Here is a 25,211-nt window from a genome sequence, read left to right as displayed (position 1 = left end):
ATGCGCAACTTCTATCTGTGGCTTAGTGGCCTTGCGACTGACATCAAGCTCCTCTCTTTCATAATTCTCCGTGGCGGTGGCCTCCTTCAAGGCTGAAGCAAGGGTAACCTCTTCTTTAGCCACGATGTGTCTTCTGGCTTTCTTGCTGCTCAGACCCCCAATAAACCGATCCAGGAGAGTCTCTTCCAGATTTTGGAAGCCGCAGTGCTGAGCGAGCTTCCGGAGTTCAGCCAGAAATGCGGATACAGACTCCCCAGCACGCTGCTGCCTCTTATGGAACTCCATCCGCCGGGCCATCTTGGTCTCAGTAGGCGCCAAGTGGCTCGTTAGGCAGGCAAGAATATCTTTGAGAGATGTCTCACTCAGCTTCGCTGGAGCAAGCAATGCCTTGGCCAGCTTGAAGGTCTCGGGCCCACAGTAGCTCAGGAATGTGGCCCTTCTTTTGCTGGCATCGGTGATCCCTTGAGCCACTGCGAAGAACTCGAAGCGTTCAACGTAGTCTTCCCAGGTGTGGGGCTCTGATTGCTGGAAGGGCTCCAATACCCTAGGACTCTCCATTGTCCTAGCGGGTAGGGTCGTCTTCTCAGCTGGACAGTGAGTCTTGTTCTCAGCTGCAATCCGGACTCTGAGGCAGGGTTGTGTTTAACCGCTCCTCAGCATTCCGGATCCCACCTTCGTCGCCAGTTGTTGTGACGTGGGGTTTGTGATTTCAGCTCTCTTGACATAACATGCTGGAGACAGTTCTCTAGTAACAGCTCTTTATTAAAGTGAACAAGACTGACTGTGAGGGCAGGAAGGCTACATTTATAGGGACAGGGAACTAGCTAGAAAGGGATACATTTTGGAGGGAACAATATCAGGCAATCACAGTGCTGCCTTTTGGAGGGAACCAATAAGACAGAGGATCCAAATACAGCAGCTTAAATGAACCAATAGTAGCTGTACCCTCTGGAACCAAAAGGCAGTTACTTTATCCTAATGCAAATACAGACAATAATAATACAGATATAAAATCCTTTGACTCAATACACAACAAAAACAACCCCCCCCTCCATACAACCCCCTCTTTCCCTTTATATATACACACACAGTGTGGCTGACTCAGCCCTGTGGAATTCATCCTGTCTGGGCGTGTGGAAGTGCTGAGCATCGTGCCAGCCCCAAAGACTCTGGCGTCTGCTAAGAGTAATTACCTAGAAAGGGCATCTCTTGCTTTCAGAGTTGCTGCGGCAAGGTTGCCAGTCAGCGAAGGCAGAGTATGTGGATGTGTGTGTCAGCAGATAGACCCCTCGAGAAGCAAACAAAAGCTCCTTCTCAGCCAGTGCCTCAGAGAAGTCTCAGCTGCCCAGGTTTTGCTGGTTTTTTAAAAATAATAATAATAATAAATCAATTTATTCTCGCTCCAGCTGGGAGCAGCTGAGTTAAGGCGGAGCAGCGCTGCAGGCAAAAGCTGCAGAGGCTTTTGTGCCCCACCCAGAAATTAGAGAAAAGGGGAATCCAGGCTCTGGCTTGGTGATGGCTGAATATGTGAGAATGGGATGTTGGGCAGAGACCACAGGGGCCTACTGGCCCCCATTGACCCACAGTAGAGGCAGAAGCTCAGCTTCTCTGCATCCCAAGTCATGGAGAGAAAGCTAGAAAAAGGCGAGGCCAGTGCTCCCCCCCCCGGAGGTACTCAAGGCACCTTTTTTTTCCTAGAAGAAAAGCCCTAGTTAAAAGTTTGTGCTGGTTAAAAGTATGGCACTTGCTGTAACAACTTCCAACAGGCCAGAGAGAGAAGAAGACCTCAAAGAGAAGTGAAGGTGAGGCCTGGCTTCCAATTTTAACCCCCCCTAAGAGTCTAGGGCTTGCTGATCAGAAGGTTGGCGGTTCGAATCCCTGCAACGGGGTGAGCTCCTGTTGCTCGGTCCCAGCTTCTGCCCACCTAGCAGTTCGAAAGCACATCAAAGTGCAAGTAGATAAATAGGGACCGCTCCGGCGGGAAGGTAAACGGCGTTTCCGTGCGCTGCTCTGGTTCGTCAGAAGCAGCTTTGTCATGCTGGCCACATGACCCGGAAGCTGTCTGCGGACAAACGCCGGCTCCCTCGGCCTATAGAGCGAGATGAGCGCCGCAACCCCAGAGTCGGACACGGCTGGACCTGATGGTCAGGGGCCCCTTTACCTTTACCTTTTTAAATTTGTTCTGCTGCATAATGGGGTGGGGTGGGGGTATGGCAGGCAGCAGGCATCCCCTCCCAGTAAGGTTGCCACCTTTGTTCTGGCAAAATACAGGACAGGACAAAAGTGGCTGGGGGGAGGGATCCCCCTCACCTGCTTCTGAAATGACTTCAACGCAATCAATTACAATCTATTGCAGCCGAACCGCGTGGCCCCTCTGGAATTTGCCGCCACACATACGCATGAATTCGTAAATCCGTCTTGTGCCTTGCAACCCAGAGCTGAAATACAGGACCTTTTGCACACCCCTTCGCACACATGCATATTCTGATGAGGGGGCGAGCTTTGTTCCACTTTGTTAAACTTCTGAAGGAGAGAGAAAATATTAGGGGGTGGGAGGGAGGGCAATACTTGTGGGGAGCTACTTCTCCACCCTCCTCCCTCAAATATCATGCAGATAACTATGTTCAGAATTGCGGCTTCTGGTAGTGTAGGGTTGCCATCTTTCAAGACGTGAAAATCCGGACATGAACCACTTTTATAGAAAATTCACAACGTTGTTGATTTCTTCCTTTCTTTCTTTTGAGACATAACCAGACAACCTCCTCGGCGGATGGCCGCCTTGGCGCAGCCCAAGCAGGAGGGAACTGGAAGCAACAACATGAAAGCCTTGCCCTGGTTTGGTCCTCCTTGGGGGCAGGATGAGGAGAGGGAGCAAGGAGGAAAAAGGAAAGGGAAAAAGTGAGAGGGAGGAAGGAGAGAGAGAGAGAGAGAGAGAGAGAGAGAGAGAGAGAGAGAGAGAGAGAGAGAGTACAGCAGAGCAGAAATAAGGGAAATACAGGACAAACTGCAACCTGTATTAAATCAATACAGGATATAGCATTTTAAATTGAAATAAGCGACAATCCTGTATTATACAGGACGGGTTGCAGCCCTCCCTCCCAGCATCACTTGCACTGCACGAGCAAGGATAGAGATGGGGCAGGACAAGATGTGGGTGAAGTCATTGTTGGGTTAGACCAGGCTTCCACAACCTCGGCCCTCCAGATGTTTTGAGACTACAATTCCTATTATCCCTGACCACTGGTCCTGCTAGCTAGGGATCATGGGAGTTGTAGGCCAAAAACATATGGAGGGACGACGTTAAGGAAGCTTGGGGTAGACGGACTAACAGTCTGACTCAGCATAAGGCAATTTCCTGCTTAGATGTTGCCAACCCATAGGCAAAACTTGCATTTCCCCAGAAACATCTAGTACCAACACCCCTAGGTAAAGGTAAAGGGACCCCTGACCATTAGGTCCAGTCGTGACCGACTCTGGGGTTGCGCGCTCATCTCGCATTATTGGCCGAGGGAGCCGGCGTATAGCTTCCAGGTCATGTGGCCAGCATAACAAAGCCGCTTCTGGCAAACCAGAGCAGCACATGGAAACGCCGTTTACCTTCCCGCTGTCTGTAGTGGTTCCTATTTATCTACTTGCATTTTGACGTGCTTTCGAACTGCTAGGTTGGCAGGAGCTGGGACCAAGCAACGGGAGCTCACCCTGTCACAGGGATTCGAACCGCCGACCTTCTGATCAGCAAGCCCTAGGCTCAGTGGTTTAACCACAGCGCCACCTAGGTCCCACCAACACCCCTACTCCCAAAAAAAACCCAGCAGGTGATATGGTGTCATCACTTTTCCTGTCTACGTTCTAGACTTCAGGGATGATGAACCTCAAACGCCCCCCTCTATGCAGGCCTTGGGACTCGCCCTTGGCCAGGCACCTCTCACGACCCCTGCTTGGCCCCATCCCTCAAGTGCTTTAGCAGGCTGGAAAGTGACCTTGAAATGTGATAATACAGTGGTACCTCGGTTTAGGAACACAATTGGTTCCGGAAGTCTGTTCATAAACTGAAGCGTTCATAAACTGAAGCGAACTTTCCCATTGAAAGTAATGGAAAGTGGATTAATCTGTTCCAGACGGTCCGCGGAGTACTTAAACTGAAACGTTCATAAACTGCAGCGAACTTTCCCATTGAAAGTAATGGAAAGTGGATTAATCCGTTCCAGACGGGTCCGCGGAGTACTCAACCTGAAGCGTACTTAACCCGAAGCATGGGTATAATTGGTTCCGGAAGTCTGTTCATAAACTGAAGCATTAATAAACTGAAGCGAACTTTCCCATTAAAAGTAATGGAAAGTGAATTAATCCGTTCCAGATGGGTCCGCGGCGTTCGTAAACCGAAAATTCGTAAACCGAGGTGTTCATAAACCGAGGTTCCACTGTATTGCCTGCTTGCCTGGGTGTGCACAGAAATCTCTGGGTTTTGTGCAACTGGGATGTAGCCCAATGCGCAAAGTCATCAGCCCACATGGCCCCTGGAAAGTTGCCCACAAGATCATGTGGCCCTCCAGCTGTTAAAATAAGTTTCCTGATCACTGCTCTGCTTCATTGGCTGCTACAAGGGAGGTAATGAAGGATGGAGATGTGACTTGGTAGCACCCACCTGTTATTGATGTTCCTAGGGTACACCTGCTCAGGTACACCCAGTCATTGCTCTTGCAGAATTGCAACAGACTTTCCACGCTTTGTGGGAATTGCATTTTTGTGTTGTGTTCCATCCACACTAGCGGGTGTGTCAAAAAGGTGGAGCTACGACAGCTCAATTGGATCCACCGCAATGGGTGCAGAACCTATGAGCGAGGTGGGGGGGGGCACGTCAAATTTGGGGCTCACACAGGGTGCCACTGAAATTTGAAAGACCAGTGTCTGCCCCTGGATTTGTGACACGACTGCGTAAATGGGGAAAGAGCAGGACATGTGAGCACGTCGTTCCTTAACTTTTTTCCTATCAATGTTCAAAATCATTCTTAAAACTTGTGCTAAAGAACTTTGGACATTTCAGCACAGTTACTTAAGTACTCTTGGAAAGCTGAGGGAGAAAAATGAAACGGAGGGAAATCATCACAGTAATAAAAATACACCAACCAAAAGACTAGAGATGCCAGATTATTATTATTTTAATCAGTTTTTTAAAAAATTGTGCTGAAGCGTTTTTTTTTAATTTAAGTGCTATGTTGTGATTTTAAAAATTAATAAATCATAAAAACAATTTGCAAACTTGGCACAAGTTAACAATACAGTAGCCTGAAGAAAAGAAGACTGAGAGAAGATATGATAGCCATTTTCAAGGGCTGCCACGTGGAAGATGGAGCAAGCTTGTTTTCTCCTACTCTGGAGGGTAGGACCTGTACCAATGAATTGAAGTTAGAAGAAAGGAGCTTCTGACTAAGCATCGGGAAGAATTTTCTGACAGTAAGAGCTGTTCGACAGTGGAACGAACTGCCTTGGAAGGTGGTAGACTATCCTTCACTGTGCGTTTTTTAATCAGAGATTGGATGGCCACCCATAATGGATGCTTGAGTTGAGATTCCCGCATTGCAGGGGGCAGGACTAGATGACCCGGGGGTGTCCCTTCCAGCTCCATGATTCTATGATTCACTAAGGTGATCTATGCTTGTCCTTCATTTGGGGATGCAAGAATGCATTTAATTCACATGATGAGATGCTGAGAAAATACAAATCATTACCGTAATTCTTTCCATGTCTCATGCCTCAGCAGTCAGGATGTGTTCTTTGTCGTTCTGTTATCTGTAGACCTCACCTTGTTAACTTGTATTTTCTTCCACTGTGGCAAATAAGTTCTATTCCCATCACTGGGCCAAGCAAGATTGCTGAATTAACACCAAGGGCTGGGGCACGACATCAACCACAGATATCCTGTGGGAAATAGCAAGTTCTCTCCCTCAGTCAGAGGTGATAAGCAAAAGCCACACCTGCTTATTTCTGGGTCTAACCCTGCTCATGTATAAAGTGAGGAGCTATAGCGCCCAGGGCTGGGCTAAAGTATTGCCCAGAAGAAAATTGGGAGGCTGGGGGAACTGGGAGGATCCAAATTGATGAGCTAAAATTCAAGAATCAAAAATTGTTTAAGGCCGACAGGCTGCCTGAAGCATAAGGATGTGAAGACAGATGACTGGAACAGCATTCAGTTGGCTGATAAAATACATCTCTCTATTTATTGCACAGCAGAAGCTGTGGGGAAGCAACAGAAAATTCATGCCAGAGAAAATATTTTACTTAAAGGTATGTCTGTACACAGCCTAACTTCCTTTGGGTTAAAACGTTGAGTCTTGTGGTACGGCACAGCGGTTCTTCCATCATGTTACCAAGTCCTGAAAAATGTTCTCTCTCTTCTCAGGAGTGCTAATATAGACACAATCACTCACACATGTGCATGCGCGCGCACACACTCACATACGACAGATTAAGTGTTGACTTTCAGGTCTACTTCCAGGATTAAGATACACTGAACACAAGTAGGGAAGAAGAATACAGAGAAGCAGGCCCTCAGTATGTCTGGGAATTTAATAGGCGCATCTAAGCAGCGTTCCCCACCCACCACCTACCAGACTCCTCTTTACTGGGCGCCTTCTGTTTTACTGGCAACAGCTTGTGAAGAAGCAGGCTGTAAATGCTGAATGCCCCGCTATGAAAGTTCCCGTCCTTCTTTCTGAAAGGGGGATGGCCAATAAAGGACTTCTGGCTGTCCAGAAATAAGGCTGATTGTCCCTCGCTCTTTCCTTCGAGCTCGTGAACGCTTTTTTCCCCAGCACCCTGGAGGTCTCAGATGCATCGTTTACGTTTTACTGGCCCCCAAAGAAAAACGGCGAGCATCTGTGTCCTTATTAAACCCTGTCGCCACTAGCACCGCCATTATTATAAGCTTCTCAGTAAAAAAACAATGGCAGTGGCAGATTCCTAGGGCCAGATGTCCCTTGTTTTAAGGGCTGCCCCTGTGTTTCCGCTCTTAGTCCAGAACTTTGGTGCTCCATCATAGAAAGGGCGCCCTAATCAGGACACCCTCATCCCAGTGTGATGTGGGGGGAACCCAAGGGCTGTCATCGGACAATAAATCTCTATGGGGCCCTGGTCTACATCAGAATATACTGTAGTGCACAGCTCCTGTTAACACAGAACAGGGATTAGTATTCAAAAAACACCACCACCACCACCAACAACAACAATAATTTTAATAATAATAATTTATTATTTATACCCCGCCCATCTGGCTGGGTTTCCCCAGCCACTCTGGGCGGCTTCCAACTGAATATTATAAACAGTACAGCATCAAACATTAAAAACTTCCCTAAACAGGGCCACCTTCAGTTGTCTTTTAAAAGTAAAATAGTTACTTATTGCCTTGACATCTGGTGGGAGGGCGTTCCACAGGGCGGGTGCCACTACCGAGAAGGCCCTCTGTCTGGTTCCCTGTAACCTCACTTCTTGCAATGAGGGAACCGCCAGAAGGCCCTCGGTGCTGGATCTCAGTGTCCGGGCTGAATGGTGGGGGTGGAGACGCTCCTTCAGGTATACAGGACCAAGGCCGTTTAGGGCTTTAAAGGTCAGTACCAACACTTTGAATTGTGCTCGGAAACGTACTGGGAGCCAGTGTAGATCTCTCAGGACCAATGTTACATGGTCCCAGCGGCCACTCCCAGTCACTAGTCTAGCTGCCACTATCTGGATTAATTGCAGTTTCTGGGTCACCTTCAAAGGTAGCCCCACGTAGAGCGCATTGCAGTAGTCCAAGCAGGAGATAACCAGAGCATGCACCACTCTGGCGAGACAGTCTGCGGGCAGGTAGGGTCTCAGCCTGCGTACCAGATGGAGCTGGTAGACAGCCGCCCTGGACACAGAATTAACCTGTGCTTCCATGGACAGCTGTGAGTCCAAAATGACTCCCAGGCTGTGCACCTGGTCCTTCAGGGGCACAGTTACCCCATTCAAGACCAGGGAGTCCTCCACACCTGCCCGCCTCCTGTCCCCCAAAAACAGTACTTCTGTCTTGTCAACTTCAATCCATTAGCCGCCGAGTTACAATAGGTAAGAAAACCTTCAGCCACTCAGCAATTCTAGTGCCAGGCAACCTGGGATCTGAAGCGACTACACCAGCCTTCTGTGCCAAGTTATTTTTAAGCAACACTGATATGACTGGAGGCCTGGGAACATGTTGAGAGGACACCTGCCTCTGCTCTGACTTCATATTCCCAGTGCTCAAAAGCTACTATCCTCATTCATGGGGAATGTCAGCCAAGCAACCCTTCTCGGCCACCGCAGTCAGTGCAGGGCTGCAGGCAGAAATCTGGTGTAAGCCAGGAGGAGTCATGGAACTAGTAGCCAGTGGTCAGGACTGAACACTACATCCGGGCCAACCAGTAGGCAGGATCCAGCATGGAAGCAGAAGTCAGGAGCGAGAATAACAAGAGCTCGAGAGACACAGTGGAGATTGGGAGTACTGTATGGCTTTGCTAGAACAGGAAGGCTTTATATTCCTTCCTGCCTAGAAGGATGCAATGGCCAACCCAGGTACTGTAGGTGGGGCAGTCCATGCCTGAAGGTTCCCCCCCCCGGGGGGGTGCTTCCTGACTGTTGCTATTTTCGGATGGGAGTCAGTCACCTGCCCCACCCACCACCCACCCCCGCCAAAAGCAGACTTTTAGAGGTACGCAAAGTGAGAAGGAAGTGTCTTGAAAAACATGGGGTGGCAAGTTCTTGATTCAACGTCATTATAAGCACTCTGTAAACGAGTCAGAGTGAATGGTCAGTAAGGGATTGGGGCTAGGTGTCAAATTTCACCACATTTCCAAGCTCCGCTCCTGTGCCAGTTAGAATAACTATAGGATAGCCATCCGACCCAAGTTTGGTTTAAAGAGGAAGAAACAAAGTGAGAGCAGCCAGGGGCCTGGAAGTTGTGCACCAAGATTAAACTGGCACAATAAGTCACTTGGTCATTTTGGTGAGGTGGATTGCATTTCTGTTTAAATTATAGTCATTATTTCTAAATTTCTAAATTTGCATCTAGACACATAAATTACCGCAGGGATTTTTTTTTTAAAAAAATGCAAAATTCAAAAACCATTGCATTTTGGAATTTAATTATTTGTTTAAAAAGGTAAAGGTAAAGGGACCCCTGACCATTAGGTCCAGTCGTGACCGACTCTGGGGTTGCGCGCTCATCTCGCATTATTGGCCAAGGGAGCCGGCGTATAGCTTCCAGGTCATGTGGCCAGCATGACAAAGCTACTTCTGGCGAATCAGAGCAGCACACGGAAACGCCGTTTACCTTCCCGCTGTAGCGGTTCCTATTTATCTACTTGCATTTTGACGTGCTTTCAAACTGCTAGGTTGGCAGGAGCTGGGACCGAGCAACGGGAGCTCACCCCGTCACAGGGATTCGAACCACTGACCTTCTGATCAGCAAGCCCTCTGTGGTTTAACCCACAGCGCCACCTGGGTCCCTAGCGCCACCCGGGTCCCTATTATTTGTTAAGTTCAGGCAATTTGTTAATGCAAATCCATGTCCTCTTGGGTCATCTTCTTGGGTGATGCACTGCTCTTTTCTTTCTTTCTTTCTTTCTTTCTTTCTTTCTTTCTTTCTTTCTTTCTTTCTTTCTTTCTTTCTTTCTTTCTTCTTGATGCATAATTGGCCACCCTAAATCCCAGAGAGCTGATCCTGCCAGCTAACATGCTGTTCCAGAGCAGCCTGGTCATTAGTTCCTACCCTGCGATTTATTAGATCAGCTGTTCCCAAGCTTTTCACTCAAGGCGAGCCACAGATGGAACGTATCTGGCACTGAAAATATGCCCACTCTCAACCCAGAAGGCCCCACTGCCTATCCAAGGGGCTGGGGGAGTGGGTACTCAGGGTGAGGTCCTGATTGCTGCTTCTCACAAGCCTCACTGCTTGTAGCGCATCGGACTTCACTGCTATCCATCTAGCATCTCACACTCATCTCTCACCAGAGACGCAAACAGAGCCCACGCACCCAGGGCCCTCCTTCCTCTCGCCGGCTGCCAGCAGCATTTCTTCCCTCTGAAAGTGTAAGTGCTCGGCATGCATGGATTGGAACCAAGGGCCATTCCAGGCGGGAACATCAAATGCAGCAAATAACCCTGCCAAGGAGAGACAAAAAAAGGCAGCTCACGAGGGATCAGTTTTTAGCAACCCTGTATTTATAGCAAGGCAGGCAGGGAAGCTAAATCCGTGCTGATTCATAATGGAGGCTCACACAGCCCTTGCGAAAGGGATTTTCACCACATAATCAGGGCCCAGTCGTCAAAACAGACCATCAAGGGTGGCTTATGGTGGAACAGTTCCTGCCTGCATCCTCAGCAGCAAGCTGATGCCAGGGATGTTAAATCTGCCTTTCGCTATCATCATCATCATCCTTGGAAGATGGCAATGTTTATAGGAAAGGGAGTGACGGGAAAAGTGAGCCGGGACATTGGAAAGGCACTGTGGCAACCATGTGCGCATGTGTGTTTGCACACACAGGTTTCCGCACGCCTGGTTTGGGTTAAGGGAGTGATGACTTACACCCCAACCCCCACCCCAACCCCCAAAACACTGCCTGAATCCTGAATCCTGGATCTTAATTGATGAGAGGTTACAGGACACATGGAAGGGTGCCCACAGACATAGCAAGGTGGGGGTTCAGACAGGCAAGTAGCTGCAGTTAGTGTCACCAACTTAACTATCTGCATGTCAGGGAGAAAAGCAGGGATTTCAAAATAAACAGTGGTAGCCATATATATCTGTTTCGAGGAGTACTCTCTGTTTGTTCAATGTGATATCTAGTCTTCATAGGCCTCTCTGGAGTCCAGGACCAGCCGAGTGCACAGAACAAAATCCTCTGATAAAGAGTGCTTCCATGACTGTATGAAATCTGAAAGCCAATTATCTGGGCCTGGCTTTCTCCCAGGGTGCTTTGGGATGCTGATGCTGCCATTGGTAGCATTGTAGGGCTGAATCAGGTAGATGATGGCACCTTAGCAAACATTCCTCTTGAAAATTAGAAGTTAACCAGGAGGACCTGCAACAAAATGTTAGAGTGAAGTGCTCTTGTTCCCTGTTTCAATAAGTCTGCCAGTGTTGGGACCATGCTGAGGAGGGCTGCTCTGAGGAAGAATGATGGGAGCCTCCCCCTCCCCCTCCCCCTGCTCCTGCTCAGAATCATGAATTTTCCCAGGAGCAGAAGGACAGTATAGATTTGGAACAGTGGCTTGCAGAGGGACATAGTTCAGAAGGCAGAAGCTGGGAAGTACTGGATGGGAAACAGCTAGGAGGAGAAGCACTGGGAGAGAGAGGGTTAGCAGACTCACTTTCTCTAGAAAGCGTCCATCCGCTCAGCCCAAGGTCAAGGAGAGCAGATAAGCTGGCTGCTCAGAAACCACAGTGCGAGATCAGGTTACAAGACATGGTAGTGACATGGTTGACTAGGGAGGAAATGGGTGGAACCCTTAATTGGGAGCACCGCCTTTCCTAGGAATGGATTCTTTGTTCTCTCGCTGTGATCCTTAAAGTTTCTAACTGGTAAGAAGACTCCTTTCTTTTTGTTCTGCTTATCTATTGCCAAAGGAGGGAGGAAGCCGATTCTCTGAAGCCTGACAGGCGGCCAGTCAGTTATGACCCCTCTCCACGATATTTAATTGCATTTCCTGATCTTTCTTTTTTCACTCCCCACCAGCACCTCCTGTTCGGGTTACTCCATTCCATTTCCCCACCCCAACAGTGAGGGCTCATCCACACATCTGCCTAGAAAGCATGGGTCCAAGTGTTTTTCATTTGCCCCACCCACCACTTTAGCATGGAATCGGAAAAATGTCAAACTGCAGAAAACCCAATTGACATTTACTCCAATTCAACCCTAAAGAGCAGGTTTTCTGAGAGGGCAAGCAGCAGGGCAAGCTGGATGAGCCCTGATGAGTCAGCACTCTGTGGTCACTGAACACACTCTGTCCTTATTGGGAACACCCCCTGATGTTTAACCCAGGGTGGATTCACACATTTGTATTTTCAAGTGTAGACCTAAAAATGCTGCAATGTGCAAATGAGACAGACTCATGCCAGGAAATGCATTGTTAGAATGTGTCAAGGCTGATGGTTCATCTGCAGAAGGTGCCCTCTGTGGAAAGTCTGGATTTGTGTGGAACTGCTTGATGATGTTGCTTGAATGTCTACGTTTGAATGAAGTCTTCGAGTTAAAGCTCAAATGCACACAGCAGAGGCATTCAAGTTTGCTATGCATGGTCTCCCCCCAACTCATGTGTAAAGCAGGGTTTGTGGAGTTTTGCATCACTTTTTGCTGCACTTTCTGAAACAATCGCTTGTCCCCGGGAAGCACCATTCTCTGGTGCTCATTAGGAGCAAATGGCAATCGGGGGTTTTGCCTAATGTTTGCTACGGTTGAGCACTAATGAGCAGGGTTTCATTGGGAAAGGAGTAGGGCAAGTGGGAAACTGCTCTGACCATAGGAGCCGACTCCTAGGGGCCAAGGTCCCTTCAGCCCGTCCCCCAATAAAATATTTGAGGGGGTCTGCCTCCCACACTGGGCATAAATTGCCATTCAAATGGTATTCTTTGATGCAGGGCAAGGCTTACCTGCTTCCTCCCCAGATCCACGCTTTGTAGGCATGGCACAAGTGGGAGTGTAGATGAGTCCAATATGTGCACCGAAACAACAGCCATCCTTCTAAATTCACGCTTCTTCTTCATTTTGCAGTGCAGTTCTCGAGCCAAATAATGTGTAAAAACTGCATATAGTAGGTCAAAGTGTGCCTAAAAGCACACAAATTAGTGAAAAGAACATATAAGAAAAGCATTATATTAGGGGAAATGATTTGCAAAAACGTGTATACTGTATTAGGAAAAATTCCATCCAGACATGGGTACGGTTAGAGAAATTCATGGACGAAGACTTTAAAAAACAACATCCTCAAACTGATTTGGAAATGTGGACATCTGAACTTAAAACTGGAAAAATGAGAAACTCAGAAAAAATGAAATGGGTGCATTTGCCCATCCACTGGTGGAGTTTTAGCTGGTGCCCTTTTATTTTATTTATTTTTATGTATTGCATTTACATACTGCCCTATACCTGCAAGTCTTTTGTACCCAGGTAAAAATCTGATCCCCTCCCTCCCTTTATATATGAACAGAGCAAACATGTGAATAAACAAGCATGGCTGCCCTGTAACATCGAGTGAACGTGTGTGAGAAAGCATCGTTTCACGTGCCTTTAAGTGCTGTGTTTGTGCCTGCATCTGAACAAAATGTGTACATTTCAGATTAGGAGCTGGCACGCCACTTTCCCTTAACTGATCCCAAATGCGTTTGCTCCGAGGTTGGAGACACTTAAGAGAGTGTGGTTTCCTCCGCTTTAACTTTCCAAAAAGGCTCTTTTTAAATTTTTTACCTCCAGCTTTTATCATCTGCGGAGCAACAGGAAGCGATCCTTATGGAGCCTTCCAGATGTTTTGGGGAACGGACACAGCTGGACCGACCGCACAGCCTGTGATGTCTAGGTAGAGCCCCTGGAAGCATGAAAGCCTCAGATTTCGCCTGTCTGACCAGGGGTATTTTTAGAAATTAAGGTCACCCAAGCCTCACGAGCTGGAGCTGAAACTGTTCCCCCTTGCGAGTGACGATGAGTTCCCTCCAGCTTCTCTTAACTGGCGAGGAAAACATGGCAACCCACGGCACAGAAACAACCAAACAAAAGCAAAACGGGGAAGCTGTCTGGAGCATCATCACCCACTGAGAAGCAGTGAGTCACCACCATGTGAAATTCTCCTCTCCCACAGATATCCTTCCCCGGTCATCTGGTCTGCTAAGCCTTACTGGGGACTCGTAGCATCAAGGGGACAAACAAAACTACCCTTTCCTTTAGGTTATGAGTTTCATGCCTGTCTTCCTTCATATTCCGCTCCCCACCCCACCCCTGTTGCAGCTTGCAGATTGCAGAGGAAAACAAACGGAACCACACCCTGCTGGGATTATTATTATTTTCTACCATTCGAAAACCAGGCGGATTGTTGTTGTTGTTTAGTCGTTTAGTCGTGTCCGACTCTTCGTGACCCCATGGACCATAGCACGCCAGGCACTCCTGTCTTGCACTGCCTCCCGCAGTTTGGTCAAACTCATGTTCGTAGCTTCGAGAACACTGTCCAACCATCTTGTCCTCTGATGTCCCCTTCTCCTAGTGCCCTCAATCTTTCCCAACATCAGGGTCTTTTCCAAGGATTCTTCTCTTCTCATGAGGTGGCCAAAGTATTGGAGCCTCAGCTTCACGATCTGTCCTTCCAGGGAGCACTCAGGGCTGATTTCCTTAAGAATGGATAGGTTTGATCTTCTTGCAGTCCATGGGACTCTCAAGAGTCTCCTCCAGCACCACAATTCAAAAGCATCAATTCTTGGGCGATTAGCCTTCTTTATGGTCCAGCTCTCACTTCCATACATCACTACTGGGAAAACCATAGCTTTAACTATACGGACCTTTGTCGGCAAGGTGATGTCTCTGCTTTTTAAGATGCTGTCTAGGTTTGTCATTGCTTTTCTCCCAAGAAGCAGGCGTCTTTTAATTTCGTGACTGCTGTCACCATCTGCAGTGATCAAGGAGCCCAAGAAGGTGAAATCTCTCACTGCCTCCATTTCTTCCCCTTCTATTTGCCAGGAGGTGATGGGACCAGTGGCCATGATCTTGGTTTTTTTGATGTTGAGCTTCAGACCATATTTTGCGCTCGAATCCTCCAAACATAAAACATAACTACACCACTGTCATACGTAAATCAAGCACTTAATGTAAGAGGTGTTTTAGGCAACAGAAGTCATTCCCAGGTGACCTGCTTAATGAGCATTTATCCTGATTTGTTTGCACAAAGTTTGCAGGGAGGTTAGACTGTGGCAACTCTTTATTGAGCATTCATTCTGATTTGCTTGCAAAGAAAATATACAACAGCTGCATACACAACATACATTTAAAGAACTCCCCCCCCAAAAAAATCCCAAGAATTGGACCTTAGTTTGCCCATCAAAGAGCTACAGTGCCCAGCACCCATAGCAAACTACAGTTCCCAGGATTATTTGGGGGAAGTCATATATGGTGTGTACACAACCAATTGTTTTCCTGCATTTTTGGGGGGTGGGGTGGGGAGCAGGTTAGTTGCACAAGAACGCTAGATCACCTATAGTTGCACAACCTGAAATTGGCAGTATGGGATTGAGTTCCAGCTCGAAAAATAGTCACAGTCTGGAAGCACCAGAGAGAAAGGTTGGAGAGGAATCAGAGGGCGGTTCTGGAAGGCAGTTTATTGTGGGCTCGTGAAAGCAAATTTTACACACTGCCCGCACAACATTGCTGCCACCTAAATGCTGCTGCGTATTATTTCCCCACTTAATCAAGATTTATCGTTTCCATGGAAAATCCAGTAAGTTTAATAAAGCCACAGAAACAGTAAATCCAGACTGGGGTGGGGAGGGGAAGGAACATGGGGTGGCATTTGGATGAGGGTGATTTGTGGACGGTGTGCAAAACTTTTTTAAAAAAATTAAATCACTGTTTAGCTCTAACTATGTATTCTTTAAAATGCATCGTTGAATCCATGCTTGGTAATCCCCATTTTAATTTATTTTTAGCCCCAAGCAGCCATGAAGTCCTCAATCCAGATCATGATTACGGTGCAGGGGAGGAGACTTAACCCTTTCGACGGTGCCATTGACCCCACTCCAGCTACTATTTGCTCCCGAAGCTGCTGTTGGCTACTATTAGCTGCTTTGGAACAAACAGCAATTTGCAGGGAGGGCAGGAAAATGGTGCAGAGGAAAGATATTTTAAACCCTCACCGGTTAAGCTAATGTCACCATATCTTGTGGCAGTTAATTATGTGTTGCACAAAGAAGTACTTTCTCTCTGTCCAGAAATTACTAAAGGTAAACTACCTTAAGCAGGGGCGAACAAAGGCGTCATTACACCTGGGGCGGGGCTTTGCTACATAGGGTGCATGTGTGGCGTCACTACCTATGACGCATGTGCCGTACAAACAGTGCCGGGATCCTCTGCTCGCAGCTGCAGCCTCGAACAGAAGATCCTCCGCATGCGGTTGCGGCGGCAGAATGGCTGCTTGCGCCGCCCATAGCTGCCAAGTCTCCCGTATTCCCCGGGAAATCCCCATTTTTCCAGCTGTTCCTAGCTGGAAAAACGGATTTTTTTGTTTCCCCCCGGTTTATTCTGGCACGGCGGCCATTTTGGAACTGGGCGGAGCATGCTCAGAAACGACTTTTGATGCTGCTCTGCCCAGTTCCAAAATGGCTGCAGTGCGACTTCTGGCGCGGTGGCCATTTTGGAACTGGGCAAAGCAGCATCAAAAGTCACTTCTGAACATGCTCCGCCCAGTTCCAAAATGGCGGCAGTGCTACTTCCGGTCTGCTACATCCAGCCCGGTCCCTTATTTCTCCGACAGCAACTTGGCAGGTTTGGCGCCGCCGCGAGCCCCCGCTGGGTGCCTTCTTGTCATCCCCACCAGCATGGCACCCAGGGTGAACCACCCCATCCCCTCCCCACCCCGTTGCAACGCCACTGACTTGATAAGATTTATTCAGAGTAGGCCCATTGAAATGAATGGGCACGACTAAGTTAGGTCCATAAATTCCAGTGGGTTTACTCAGAGTAAAACTTAGTTGACCATTACCCCATATCTCCCAGGATGGATCTTCACATTCTGTAGCAAATTCCCTGCTGGGAATGCTGCCTGGGTCTTCTCTGCAAACATCCTGGGGAAGAAGGAGGAACATTCTGGTCGAAGGAGCAACAGGCAAGAGCATGGGTAGGCAAACTAAGGCCCGGGAGCCGGATCCAGCCCAATCACCTTCTCAATCCAGCCCACAGACGGTCCGCGAATTAGCGTGTTTTTACATAAGTAGAATGTGTCCTTTTATTTAAAATGCATCTCTGGGTTATTTGTGGGGCATAGGAATTCGTTCATTCCCCCCCCCCCCAAAAAATAGTCTGGCACCCCACAAGGTCTGAGGGACAGTGGACCGGCTCCCTGCTTGAAAAGTTTCCTGACCCCTGGACAAGAGGGTGCTAAACCCTTCTCCTGGCCATCCGATTCCTCTCTAGCTGTTTTTCCCTACTTGACATGGGCAAACATGCCTGGGAAGCACAGCTGGGGGTGGGTGGGAATAGTAGGTTTGCAAGTGGAAAATAGTAAAAGGAAAAGGCTTTAGCACGAGGGTTGCCATATTTCGAAAAGTGAAGAACAACTTGGGTCAATGTTGAGCTTTTTTGAGGTTTGCAAAATCTCAAAGGAAAAAAAAAGAGTTTTGGAGCTATGTTTTAGGAGATTGATTTTCCCGGACACTTCAGCGATTTCTGCCCGGATGCTGTTTGCAAGGGCTGAATACCGGCTAAGATATTCTGTACGTATGGCTACCCTGTTGTTGTTGTACTCTATTAAATTTTGTATGTCACCTTGAAGGGGCAATTGCACTCAAAAAGGCAGTGCATTAGGTAAATAAAGGTAAAGGGACCCCTGACCATTAGGTCCAGTCATGAGCAACTCTGGGGTTGCGCGCTCATCTGGCATTATTGGCCGAGGGAGCCGGCGTATAGCTTCCAGGTCATGGGGCCAGCATGACAAAGCCGCTTCTGGCAAACCAGAGCAGCACATGGAAATGCTGTTTACCTTCCCGCTGTAGCGGTTCCTATTTATTTACTTGCACTTTAACGTGCTTTCGAACTGCTAGGTTGGCAGGAGCTGGGACCAAGCAACGGGAGCTCACCCCGTCACAGGCATTCGAACCGCTGACCTTCTGATCAGCAAGCCCTAGGCTCAGTGGTTTAACCACAGCGCTGTACATTAAAATAAATATAACTTTTAAAACAAGAATGCTGGATGCAATGAACCTTTGGTCCAGTCCTCCTCCTCCTCTTCTTCTTCGAGGCATGCAGCAGACGGTTCTTGCAAGTTCAACGAGGAACTGAAGCACAGAAAGGAACGTTTCCCCAGAAGAGGTTGTTCCTGTTGGACAAGGCTGGGATGTCTACCCATGGCAACCAGAACCGAGTTCAGCCCTGTAATTACAGAAGCTATAGCCAGCCTCTCAGCTATTCCCAGAGTTTCTTGCAAATGTGCTGATCCTGAGCTTCCACCCGCTTAACCATTTTGGCTAACGGTTGTTTATGAGCCTGACTGTTCTACCTGGCAGAGTTACTGTGCAAACTCACAAAAATTCTGCCAGCGAACTGGCCCCACTATGAGGCAGCTATAGATTTTGGTTAGGACTCGCTAATGATTATAATCATTATGAATAATAATTATCATGAATAATACTTCTATCAAAATTATTACACACCAGCATAAGAAAAAGAAGAAGACCCACCTGGCCTCTCCTGGAGAATAGACCCATTTTTCATGTGGTTTCCTGGCCCATTTACACTTTTGGTCTTCAGAATCCTGCATGGCAAAGATGAGTCATATTCTGGTTAAGATTAACTCCTTTCTGTTTGTTCTAACTAACCCCATCATCCCATTGGATACCGACATTCTTGTACCATGAGAAAAGTTTCCTAGAAACTTTCCTTGTGCCGTTCCTTTTCTTACACATAAGAAATGATCTGATGTTGCAGAAAAAGCAAGAACTTTGAACTTTGGGGAGTTTGCTTACTAACTAGAGATGTGATCCTGCTACTGAGAAACAGTTCTAAACGATTGATTTCCATTGGAGAGCTTTAAGCACATGCCATTTTGAAATGGACAGACTTTTTTAAAAAAGTGGGGTGGGGAGAAGTGTTTAATTTTAGCTGGTCCATTTCAGGAGTTCTGCAAGGATTTGATCTTCGGATGCATCTGGTGGCTGGGCCAAGCGGGTGGGACCTGGCTACCTAAGCTTATTATTTTTATTTATTAAATTTATATACCGCCCATCAGCCAAAGATCTAAGCATGATGGCTCTGGCTGACATGGAGCCTAACGAACACATGTTCAGCTAATGGAAAAGAAAGCTCTCATCAAGGCAGACAGCAAAATAGGCCAGTCTCCTCACATCCTGATATTTTATTTCTTCCCCTACAGACCCAGAGAAAGATCAGGTTATAAAATCCTGAAACTTTGGGGTCAGCTCACGAATATCCTGCATCACCTCCAGCTCTCAGTTTCCGAGAAGGATGTCTCTGTTTGCTTTTTGGTTGGACTCCCTATGTCTATGTGTACAATTGGGGTGCGGGTGGAATATATAATATTCTGACTTTTCAGATGATGTTTTGGAATGTGCCAACGTACAAGCAACAATAAAAACTTTTGAAGCGGAAATGCATGTGTATGAAAACATAGAATGCCATGAAGTGTGCCAGGCAATGTGGAATGTAGCAGACAGAATGAATTAAAAATAAGAAAAGTTATTGGAGGTGGGAATGATTGAAATTTTCGTAATGTAATGATGTTGCAAATAGTGGCAAGTTTATCAGGGCATTTAAAGCACACACACCATATGGTGTAGTGGTTAAGAGTGGTAGACTCATATTCTGGGGATCTGGGTCCTCCACATGCAGCTGCTGGGTGACCTTGGGCTAATCACACTAAGTTCTCTGAAGTCTCTCAGCCCCACTCACCTCACAGAGTGTTTGTTGTGGGGGAGGAAGGGAAAGGAGAATGTTAGCTGCTTTGAGACTCCTTCGGCTAGTGATAAAGCGGGATAACAAATCCAAACTCTTCTTCTTTTTCCTGGGAACTGTAGTTTGCCCCCACAGAGCTGCAGTTCCCAGCACCCTTAACAAAACTACAGTTTCCAAGATTCTTTGAAGGGGAAATGTGTTTTAAATGTATGGTGTGTGCACAGGAAACATTTTAAAGATTGTGCTAACTGAAAATGTTATTTTATTTTAAAATTAATCTTTATTGGTTTAAAATCAACACTTATATGCACAACAAAAGCTTGAAAAAAGAAAAACCGAAAATGAAAATGAAACGAAAAAAGCACAATACATCTCATTCAAACAATACACAACAGAACAAGACATCACAAATTCACAAAAAAATGTACCATCAACGTCCGACTTCCTTGATATGGGTTCTTTGTTTTCTTAATTACTTGCCTCTATTTTTCAATTTTAGCCTTATTAAATCATGTTCGACTTCTTTATACCTTTATCAATCCTGAGAGTTATTTGAAGCATTCTAAAGTTTTTATATGGGAACACTGTTCTCTTATATATTGTCTATAGATTTTCCATTCCCTTTTGAACTTTTGGGTTGAACGATCTCTGCTCTTTTCCGTCATATATGCCAATTCCATGTATTCCAGCATTTTTACTTGCCATTCATCTTTTGATGGAGTTTTATCTCCTTTCCATCCCCTGCCAATCAGCACCCTCGTTGCCGTTGTTGCATACAAAAAGATCCTTCTTTTCTCCCTTGGGATGTCTGACACCAATATGCCTAAGAGGAAGGCTTCCGTTTTTTTATTAAACGTTATTTCGAACAGTTTTTTAAAAATTCACTGGCAATTTTAATGTATCTAAGAGCATTCAAAACATTGTTTCACTACATGAACATTGGGTGAAAACAGGCCAAACCCTACGCCAAAGGATAAATGGACATAAATCTGACATCAGGAACCAGAAGACAGAGAAACCAGTAGGAGAACACTTCAATCTCCCAGGACATTCTATACAAGATCTCAAAGTAGCTGTCTTACTACAAAATAATTTCAGAAATAGACTGGAAAGAGAAGTTGCTGAATTACAACTTATCACCAAGCTCAAAACCATGGAGGGACCTGGTTTGAACAGAGACATAGGATTCTTATCTCATTATACATGATAAAGCGATCTTCAGCCATCTCAACCCTTGCTTTTTCATGCAAAACCATTTGCAGTCGTTTTCAGTCATCAACAGCTATCAGTCAGTCAATCACCCACTTCCACCACCCTTCTGAGTGATACCCCCTCCCCACCCCACCCCTTCCCCACCCCTTCTCTACATAAGCGCCTGGGGACTCCTATTTCAGTGTATCTGAAGAAGTGTGCATGCACACGAAAGCTCATACCAAAATAAAAACTTAGTTGGTCTTTAAGGTGCTACTGAAGGAATTTTTTTATTTTATTGGGTGAAAAAGTTACTTTTCCATGTCACAAAAAGTAACTTGTGAATTGGGCCATCAAATACGGGTGCAAATGAGGCTGCGTCATCAACGGGGAAGCCAGAAAGGGAGAGTAAGACTAGATCTCCCTTTGCATGTGCTCAGCACATTGGTTCCCCTCTATTCTTGGCTATGCTGATTTGGAGCACGGAGGAAATATAAAACCTTCCAATAATTGTATTTAGGAATGTAGAAGCATCACCATAGCAACCCTTTGGGACGACAAAAAGCCCACCATAGAGAGATGGCAATATTTAGTCAGAACAACTCCAGAGAAGGCTTAACCCTTTGTGTACATATGGCAGCCACAGTTTTATGACAGCATACTGCTCCTTAATTCCTACATCCAAGTACCGTAATTCATGAAAGCTGAACACCATTTACTACCTCCTCTCATTTCGATAGTGGGCCATTAATTACTTTTTGTTGAAAAAATACTTTAACATGTCCAATACATTACAATGCAAGCTTCCAGATTACATTTTTCCATCAGATATAAATGCTCCGGGAAGAACGAAATAATTCTACATGTTATATGTTGCTTTTTAGAGGCAAGAGCAGCCAATTTGATATCAGACCAGAAGTTTGCTTTGCTTCTGTTAACACCGTTCTAATGGTAGTAGTCTGAGAAACAGAATTAAAGGTTGTCTTGTTCAAATAGTGGTTAATGTTCTTCCCCAATCTAGTTGTCCGCCTCGGTTTGTTGTTTTTTAAATGAAACAAAAAATTTCAAGGGCTAGGGCAGGTGTCGTATGTTAGCATGACAAGGAATCTGAAGGTGAGGAGAGATGAATGCTCCCCCGCCCTGGGAACGCCCCACAATTTTTTCCCTCAGGCGCTTTTCTCACCCCAATAACAGAAGTGAGCCAGGAAGGGTGAGTGAAGTGTAGGGTTGCCATATTTCAAAAACTGAAAACCCACACACCAAAGTTATTGAGCAAAGCGCATGAAGTGAAGTGAGAGGGTCCGAGAAGGAAAGGCTGGGCAGTGGGGAGAATTCAAATCCCCTTTCCTGTGTGCCCCCTTGATGTTTAAAAGCATGCCTGAGGTGAAAAGGGAACCCGTGAAAATAAGTCAACATGGCTGCCATCATCATGGCATCTAGTGTTTGATCTGCAGCAGGACACGACAAGACAATGAGCCCACCCTTGTCCTCTCCTGCTTGCGCCCCTGGAAGCATGTGCGGGTTTTTTTTTTAGTTGTTGACCTTTTTTTAGTTGTTGAGCTTTTGTTTTTGAGCTATTTTTAAGGAAATTCACCAAAAACTAGACTTCTGACATGGGTCACCAGATGTCCACATTTTCCCACATATTGATCCAAAGTGAATCAAACAAAACTAATATCATTTAGATTGCAGACGTGAGGCCACTTCTTTGCTGGCCAGGGTCCCTCCTTCCAGGAAAAAAGGGGGCGATAGTTAAGAAGCAATGACACCCCTTGCATTCCCAATCTGGCATATGGAACATAGCTGCCAAGTTTTCCCTTTTCTCGCGAGGAAGCCTATTCAGCATAAGGGAAAATCCCTTTAAAAAAGGGATAACTTGGCAGCTATGATCGGAAGGTGGTGGGAGTTTAGGAAATCCAGGGCAAGGGGCAGATGTGGCCCAGTATGACCCACCACTTGGTCATCTCTGTTATAAAGGGGTTGCCATGAACTGCATGTTATGTATTGCTACGGGGTGATAGTGGAAGGGAGAATCTCACATGATGAAAGATACTTGGAGCAATGAAATGGCAGGTGGGGCAAAAGCTAAGTCCCCCCTCCCTTTGCCTGCATCATTTCTCTGCTCTCAGTTCTCTCCTTCCACAGCAGCTTTTAAAAGAAAAGAACCACAGCCTTGGGGGGACTGTTAACATGTAATAAATAGCCCCTAAGAATCATCATGCGATAACAGCATTCCTGAATATTTCTACAATGAGTGCAAAACTACAATGAGTGCCAGTAACAGCAGTCAATTGCATATTGTATTTCATTTCCACAATATGGGTCTCGGTATTATTTACACAGGTGACTTACTGTGTTGAAGGATCCATCAATAATGATAAAACACAACAACAAAGGGTTTTGTGGCAGCAAGTCCCAGCAGTTTTATTACGGCACAAGCTTTCAAAGACAACAGCCCTCTTCTTCAGATGCTTACCCTCCAACATAGGGACACTTGGAGGGGTCTGCAGATGTGTAATAAAGTGTCTGAAAGAAAGACCCAGCAAAGACTCCATGGCAAAGCAATGCAACTCTTCCAATCCAAATTCTGAGGGTTCCAAGCTCAGCTCTATGAGTTGCTCATCAGCTGAGACATTTTGATTCAGCCACAGTCACATTTATGAGCTCCTTCAAATGGATATCATAGTCAGTTCCCAAATGAGATAAGGAGATACCGGTAGATGCACACCCTGGACAGATAAGTAGCATTCTCATAACAGGGAAAAGCATGCTAGGATCCTTTAAAAAGAAAAAGAAAAAAGCAAACCCACATTTTCTCTTCGCATGCTCAACTCCCATAGCCAACTGAGAATTTGTGGCTGGGAGCTCACTAAAGTATATCTACACAACAATATACACCAGCTTTATACCAGAATGCCGAGATAATGCTGAGAATTGCAGACCCTCCAAGTGTCCCTATTTTCCAGGGATGTCCCTGATTTAAGGAAGCCATTGTGGTTTCTGATTTGATCCCAGAATGTCCCACTTTTCCAGGGCCGGCTCTAAGGCAAGCCCGGGTGGCGCAGGGCGCCAGGGCGCCGGGCCACCAAGGGGGCGCCACTGCGCGCTGTGCCTGCCCACCCACTGCGGTGAGAAACGGGGTGGGGGGCACCGGAGCGATCATCGCACCACGGTGCCAGGGCGCCTGACATGTTTAGACGGCCCTGCACTTTTCCTTAGGATGTCCTTATTTTCACTGGAGAAATGTTGGAGGGTGTGGAGTTATCCGACCCCCGAGCTGTCTAAAGGCAAACCTGTATAGAGAAGTTATTTTTTTTAAGTGCCTGATGCTTTATTATGTTTTTATATATGTTGGAAGCTGCCCTGAGTGGCTGGGGTAACCCGGTAAGATGTGTGAGGTATAAATAGTAAAAATTTCATTATGGGACGGGATGTCCCTATTTTCATTGGAGAAATGTTGGAGGCTATGGAATTGAACAGAAAGTTGTGACTGTAGAGCACATATGTCTTAAGGGTCTTGTTCTCTAGGTCTGTATAAGAGTCTCCCCACATACTTGGACCCATTTACCTCCACACTTCCCCCATAAAAAGGCCGCAAAGCTCTTCACAATTGGGGACGGGTTGGTTTGCTGCATGCAGTTAATCTTTTTGCTGTCGTTGCGCAAGGTTCCCAACAAGAGACAAAGGAGCAAAACTACAACGTTTGCCATTGTAGGGACGTGACAAACAGCGGGGAATACCCAGTCAACAACATGACTTGTTGCCATGGAAGTGACCAAAAACACACACACGGCCCTCTTAGGGTTTTGGGGGCTGGGTGGCGGCAGCAGCAGCAGCAGCAGCCAGGAAGTTTGCTCAAATTACAGAGATTTGCATTTAGGAGGGAAAAAATAGCCCCTGCTACTCCTCGCCAGACAACCTGTACTGAATTAAGTGTTATATTATAGGCCTCACATAACTGCAGCAACCACAGTGACGTCCTGCGGCTTTGCAGACTTCCGAAGTAAAACACTGTTTAATGTCTGTGTGTGTAGTGTTGCCATGGCGAGGAGTGTGTGTGTGTGTGTGTGTGCCTGTGTGTGCGTGCATGCGCAGCCTGCTTATCACAGGGAAGGAAATCTGAGCTCAGCCAGGGTTTGACGCAAGCCAGGGACGATTGGGTGGCTGACAAAAACACGCAGAGGAAGTAATTCCTGGGTTTGCCTCAATCTTCTGCTGGGAAAAGGTGCAGCCGGACAGTGGAGGAATGGATGGGAGGCTTTCCAGCCATGGACTTTACTATTCGGGATTGCCACTGGGAACAAGAGGAAAAAACAAAACCAAGCCACAAGCCACCGGTGCAAATGAATATAGAGAGGGCAGGGGAAA

The 25,211-nt window shown here is 46.6% G+C and overlaps 1 long non-coding RNA gene across 1 annotated transcript; it reads right to left on the bottom strand.

The window, feature by feature from the left end:
- Window positions 1-9,153: 9,153 nt before the first annotated feature.
- Window positions 9,154-18,187, bottom strand: LOC148683357 (uncharacterized). Its single transcript, XR_015947209.1, has 3 exons — window positions 17,946-18,187; window positions 12,644-12,820; window positions 9,154-10,155 (listed from the first exon to the last, which is right to left on the bottom strand). It is a non-coding gene; the product is annotated as an uncharacterized LOC148683357 (long non-coding RNA).
- Between the last annotated feature and the right edge of the window lie 7,024 nt (window positions 18,188-25,211).

This window comes from Zootoca vivipara, chromosome 15 (genome assembly GCF_965207765.1).
Source record: "Zootoca vivipara chromosome 15, rZooViv2.hap1.1, whole genome shotgun sequence".
Classification (NCBI taxonomy): Eukaryota; Metazoa; Chordata; class Lepidosauria; order Squamata; family Lacertidae; genus Zootoca; species Zootoca vivipara.
The sequence above is the reverse complement of the archived record's forward strand: the minus strand, read 5'-3'. Positions and strand labels throughout refer to the sequence as shown.